Genomic DNA, 7,123 nt, shown 5'->3' with positions numbered 1-7,123 from the left:
TGTGGTGGCCGGGAGTGTGCCACTGCACTCCAGCCTGGGTGACAGAGTGAGACTCCAACTCAAAAAAAAAAAAAAAATAGAAATATCTATTGAGGACTAATTAAATAATACTCTTTGTATAGGCAATAATTTATCTCCTCTAACATACATTGATGAACATAGATGTTAAAATTCTCAACAAGATCCTGGCAAACCATATTCAACAACACATCTCAAAAATCATCCACCATGACCAAGTAGGCTTCATACCTGGGACACAAGGCTGGTTCAACATTTGTAAAACCATAAATGTAATTAAATACATCAACAGATGTCAAAACAAAAACCACATAATTATATCATTAGATGCAGAAAAAGCTTTGGATAAAATCCAGTACCCCTTCTTGATAAAAACCCTCGAACATCTAGGCATACTGGGAACATACCTCAAAACAGTAAAAGCCATCTACAAGGAACCTACAGCCAGCATACTCCTAAATGGACAAAAATTGGAGCCATTTCCCTTGAAAACTGGAACAAGACAAGGATACCCACTCTTACCCTTCCTGTTCAATATAGTATTAGAAGTCCTGGCTCAAGCAATCAGAGAAGAGAAGGCAATCAGGGGTATTCAAATAGGAAAAGAGGAAGTCAAGTTATCTCTCTTTGCAGATGACATGATTGTGTACCTTGAAAACCCAAGAGAATCTGTCAAAAACCTCCTTACACTGATAAAGGCTTTGGCAAAGTCTCAGGGTATAAAATAAATGCGCAAAAGAAAATAGCATTTCTTTACACCAATAATAAACAAACAGAAACCCAAATAAAAAGCACAATTCCATTCACAATAGCCACACACACACACACACACACACACACAAATGAAATACCTTGGCATCTTCCTAACCAGAAACATGAAAGACCTTTGCAATGAAAACTACAAAACACTGCTCAAAGAAATCAAAGATGACACAAACAAGTGGAAAAATATCCCATGCTCATGGATTGGAAAATCAACATTGTGAAGATGTCCATCCTACCTAAGGCAATATACAGATTTAATGCAATACCAGCAACATTCTTCTCAGACCTAGAAAAAACAATACAGGAATTCATATGAAAACACAAATGACCAAGAATAGCCAGAACAATCCTCAGCAAAAAAAAAACAAAGCAGGAGGTATCACATTACCAGACTTCAAACTTTACTATAAAGCTACAATAATCAAAACAACTTGGTATTGGTACAGGAACAGGTATATAGACCAATGGAATACAATTGAGATTCCAGAAGCAAAACCTCAATTTCTCAACCAACTCATCTTCGACAAAGTCTCCACCACCTACCACTGGGGAGAGGAGAACCTACTCAGTAAATGGTGCTGGGAAAACTGGCTGACCACAAGCAGAAGACTCAAACAAGATCCCTATCTATCCCCATATACAAAAATTAACTCTAAATGGATCAGAGACCTAAATGTAAAACCTCAAACCATAAGAACCTTAGAAAATACAAGACACACCCTTATGGAACTTGGAACTGGCGTCCAATTCCTGAGCAATACCCAAAATGCATGGGCCATAAGAGATATGACAGACAAGTGGGACCTCATGAAACTGGCAGGCTTCTGCAAAGCCAAAGAAACCATCAAGAGAGCAAGGTGACTGCCCACAGAGTGAGAAAATGTATTTTCCAACTCCAGGTCTGACAAAGGCCTAACATCTTGGATCTACAAGGAACTCAAACGTGTGAGAAGAAAAAAAAAAAAAAAACCATTATAAAGTGGGCAAAAGATATGAACAGACACTTCTCAAAGGAAGTCACCCAAGCGGCCAACAGACACATGAAGAAATGCTCACCCTCACTAATCATCAAGGAGATGCAAATCAAAACTACACTTAGATATCACCTAACTCCAGTCAGAATGACCATTATCAATAACTCAAAAAATAACAGATGCTAGAGAGGATGTGGTGAATGGGAACACTTTTACATTGTCGGTGGGAGTGTAAACTAATGCAATCTCTGTGGAAAGCAGTGTGGCAATTCCTAAAAGCTCTAAATATCGACCTCCCATATGACCCCACAATCCCCCTACTGGGAATATACCCTGAAGAGCTCAAATCACTCTATCAAAAAAATACCTACACACGTATGTTTATCACAGCATTGTTCACAATAGCAAGGACCTGGAACCAACCATGCTTTTCATCAAAAGTGAACCGGATTAAAAAAATGTGGTACATATACATGATGAAATACTACGCAGCCATAAAAAATAACAAAATCATGAATTTCACCGCAACCTGGATGGAACTAGAGTCTATAATACTGAGTGATCTCTCAAAGAAACAAAGATCTGAGTATCACGTGTTCTCACTCATATAGTCACCTTGAACATCTATCATAATACTTTAAGAAAAGGACTGACAGTTGTGGGAAACTATGGGGCGGGTAGGGAGAGGAAGGGAGGTGGGACTAACGGTAGTGAATATCTGTCTGGGGACGGGGAGATACCCCTTATCAACAAGGGTGTCTGAAAGATACATATTTGTAAACCTAACTCTTAACTATACCCCCCAATTTTATAATAATTTTTTTTTAAAAAGATACATGTAACAAGTTCTGTAGGCTTACTCAGCAGAGTGGATATTTTAATGTTAATATGACATACTGCTTCTTCTACGTATGTGAAGTCAAAGTAAGAACACTGAATTTTTAAATTTATTTTTCTCTTTCTGTGAATGTAAAGAAAGATAATAAAACTGAATAAAAATGATTACAAGTATTGCAGGACATCGTTCAGGCATAACTTATTTTATTGCACTTCTCTTTATTTCACTTTGTAGCTATTACTTTTTTTATGAATTGATGGTTTTTAGCCTTCCTGTGTTGGGCAGTTCTTTCTGCACCATTTTTCTATCAGCAGGTGCTCACTTTGTGTCTCTGTGTGACATCTTGTTAATTCTAACAATATTTCAAAATTGTTCATTATTCTTATAACTGTTATGATGATCTGTGGTCAATGGTCTTTGACGTTACTCTTGTAATGGTTTTGGGCACCATGAACCTTGCCCATATGAGAAAACAAACTTAATTGATAAGTGGTTTGTATGTTCTGGCTGCTCCACTGACCGTTTTCCATTTTTCTCCCTCCCCTTGGACCTACATATTCCCCAAGACACAGAATACTGCAATTAAGCCAATAACTTCAAAGTATTCAAGTGGAAGGGAGGGTCTCAGGTATATCACTTTAAATAAAAATCTAGTAATGTCAAAAAGCCTAGCTAAATTGAAAGCTAAGACTCTTTTTCCAAACAGTTAAATTGTGAGTGCCAAGAGAAAGTTCTTGAAGGAAATTAGAAGCGCTACTCTAGCAAACCCCAAAATGATAAGAAAGCAAAACAGCCATACTGCTGGAAAGAAGAAAGTTTTAATGGTTTGGATAGATCAAACTGGTCACAATATTCTCTCTAGCCAAAGCCTAATCCAGAGTAAGCAGAGCAAGGCCCTGATTCTCTTCAATTCTGTGAAGGCTAAGAAAAGTTAAGAAGCTGCAAAAGGGAAGTTGGAAGCTAATAGACGTTGGTTCATGAAGTTTAAGAACAAAAGCTATCCCCATAACATAAATGTACAATGTGAAGCAGCAAGTGCTGATATAGAACCTGTAGCACATTGTCCAGAAGATCTAGCTAAGACAATTGATGAAGGTGGAGTAAACAGCTTTTAGTTGGAAAAAAATACCATCTAGGATTCTCATAACTAGAGAGAAGTCAAGGACTGGCTTCAAAGCTTCAAAGGACAAGGTGACCCCCTTGTTAAAGGCTAAAATGAGTGAATGTAATTAAAGCCAATGTTCATTTACCATTTCAAAAATCCTAGCGCCCTATGCTTGTGCTCTATAAATGTAACAACAAAGCCTGGATGATAGGACATGTGTTTGCAGTATGGTTTACTCAATATTTTAAGACCATTGTTGGGACCTACTGCTCAGAAAAATATACTTCTTTCAAAACACTACTGATCATTGACAACGCACCTAGTTACCCAAGAGCTCTGATAGAGAGGTACATAAATATTAATGCTGTTATTATGCCTACTAACACAATATGCATTTTACAATCCATGGATCAAGGAGTAATTTCAGCCTTATGGCCTTATTATTAGAAATATGTTTCATAAAACTATAGCTGCCAGAGAATTATTCCTCTGATGGATCTGGGCAAAGTAAATTGAAAATTTTCTGGAAAAGATTCACCTTTCTAGCTGTCATTAAGAATATCTGTAACTCTTGGGAAGAGGTCAAAATATCAACATTAACAGGAGTTTGGAAGAAATTGATTCCAACCCTCATTTCAAGGGTTTAAGAATTCAGTGGAGGAAGTAACTACAGTTGTGCTAGAAATGCCAAGAGAACTAGAGTTAGAATTGGAGTTTGACGCGGCATGCTGGCTCATGTCCATAATTCCAACACTTTGGGAGGCCAAGATAAGAAGATTGCTTAAGACCAGCAATTAGGGACCAGCCTGGGCAATATAGCAAGAATTCATCTATTAAAAAAAAATTGAAAAACTAACCAAGCATGGTGGCAAGGCCTATAGTCCTAGTTGAGGCACAAGGATTGCTTTGAGCCCAGGAGTTTAAAGTAGTGAGCTGTGATTGCACCACTGAACTTTTGCATGGGCAATGAGCAAGACTCTGACTCTGAAAACAAACAAATCAAAACAAAAGAGAGAAATGGAGCCTGAAGATGTAACTGAATTGTTATAATCTCATGCTAAAACTTTAATGGATGAGAACTTCCTTCTTATGGACAAGAAAATAAAGTGTTTTCTAAAGAGAGAATCTACTCCCAGTGAAGATGCTGTTAACATTGTAGAAAGGACAATGAAGAATTTAGAATATTGCATAAACTCAATTGATTAAACACCATCAGGATTTGAGAGGATTGACTCCAATTATGAAAGAAGTTCTACTATGTGTCAAACGCAATCATACAGCATCGTGCACTACAAGATATCTTTTGTGAAAGGAAGAGTCAATCAATGTGTCAAACTTCACTGTTTTCCTATGTTAGTAAATTGCCATAGCCACCCCAATCATCAGCAACATCACCCTGACCAAGGCCAGATCCTCTGCCAGCAAAAAAGAACGCAACATGCTGAAGGCTCAGCATTTTTTAGCAATATAGCAATTTTAAATTAATGTATGTACATTTTTAGACATAATGTTATTGCACAGTTAATTGGCTATAGTGTATGGTAAGCATAACTTTTATTTGAACTGGAACATAAAACAAATATTGTTTGACTTGATTTATTGTGATAGTCACCTTATTGTGACGGTCTGAAACTAAACCCACAATATCTCAGAGATATTCCTGTAGTATTTTTAACTGTCAAAAATACAATCAAAGGATATAAAATTATGATGTTCCAACAGTTTGGGGGTATAGAATTTCTCTTCCTGAGTAAAATTTCAGTAGAGCAGCAGCAAAAATTTGAGTATGCCAGAATAACTAGTAGTTTGCTAAGGGAATAATGAATAAATTGAACAATTAACAGCGTAAGCAAGCCCAGAGTTCTCCAACTTGATGCACACATATATACACAAATACAATAATAATCTAGATATTAGCTACCATGTATTTGGCACTTACTCTGTTATATCCACTTTACACATATATCTTTTAATTCTTAAAAATTCACAGGATACTATTATTCTTACATTAAAGATAAGATAATTGAAGATGAAAGAATCGAAATATCATAAAAGACTATATAATAAGTGGCAATGTAGGTATTCTAATAAGAGTTTCTTCTAACAAAGGTTTAGTGAATTTCAATATCTATACTTTTAATCTTCACAGATCCTTATCAATTGATAATGATGTGTATGCTCACTCATGTTCAGTCAGAAATGACAGAGCACGATAATATGAATCTATAAATATACAAATTCAGGAAGAAGGTAACTTCTCTAATAAAGAGAAAATATACGTTTTTTCCTGAAAAAGTTAACTAATGCAACTTTTCTTCCTTCAATTACTTATAAGTATTCATGGATATATTTTGACAAATCCCAAATCATTATTTTACAGTACTCATGTGTATTTTACTTTTGCAAATTTTTATCCTTCATTTTCATTCCTCTAGTCATTCAAGTAAACCAGGGATACTGAAAGATGCAAGGATAAATTTGATGGTTTGGTTTTCTAGTATTCTTCATTTTTCAAATTCTAAAATACAAGCTTCTGTGAAGTTAAGAGAAACAACTCATTTGAAGTCCTCAGTAATTGTTCTAACTATAAATTTTATCACAAAAATAGTGACACTTTAACACACATTTATCTGTGATAACTTAGTAAAAGCTGGAAAATACTGGTCATTCTGTTTAAACATTTTTTTATGTGAATGAAATTGATTGTAGGTGCATAATTTATCATTCACCAAAAGAGCTAATAAAAGAGGAATTATCAGAACAAGCTTAGAACATACGCTTTATTAGAATATATTTCTATGCAGTAAATACCACCAGTGTGCAAAGTATTTTATACATAAAGGATAGCTCAGTCAAGCTCAATCATCATCCTCGGTCTCATAAGAGAAGGGAGAGCTTTTTGTTCCTGACTCATTTGTGTCCACTTACCGCAATCAGTGGTTAGCAAAATTCCAGATACTCAAATCTAGTCCTTTACAACCAGTGCTATTAAGTCATAATCTAAATTATAACTACCATGGTGATTGCTTCACACTTTGATTACGGGTTGCACTATGAGAAGACATCAATACAGGGGTTAAATGATCATTCTAATGGCCTCTCCCTGAAGGGCTTGGCATAATGGGGCAGACGCAGTTCAGAATATACTAGAATTTCTTCTGTATTTTCAAATAATGCCAAGAAATACATTTTTCTAAACTTTAAAAAATCTTCATGAAAAAATAATCCCTTTAGTTAGTCCCTTTTGTTGTAAAAATCTTCAGAGTAATTTTACCAAAGGAAATATAGCATCCAATAATAATTGCAAAGAATTATATTCTAGAATGCACCATGTTAGAAACAAGGTGAGGCAATCACAAACATATTCAGTACTCCAGACATTCACTTTGTCCAAATATAATTAATTATGTATACTCCAAATAT

Source organism: Carlito syrichta, unplaced genomic scaffold (genome assembly GCF_000164805.1).
Source record: "Carlito syrichta isolate Samal-C Ts95f unplaced genomic scaffold, Tarsius_syrichta-2.0.1 Scaffold303024, whole genome shotgun sequence".
Classification (NCBI taxonomy): domain Eukaryota; kingdom Metazoa; phylum Chordata; class Mammalia; order Primates; family Tarsiidae; genus Carlito; species Carlito syrichta.
This window is presented reverse-complemented; position numbering follows the sequence as displayed.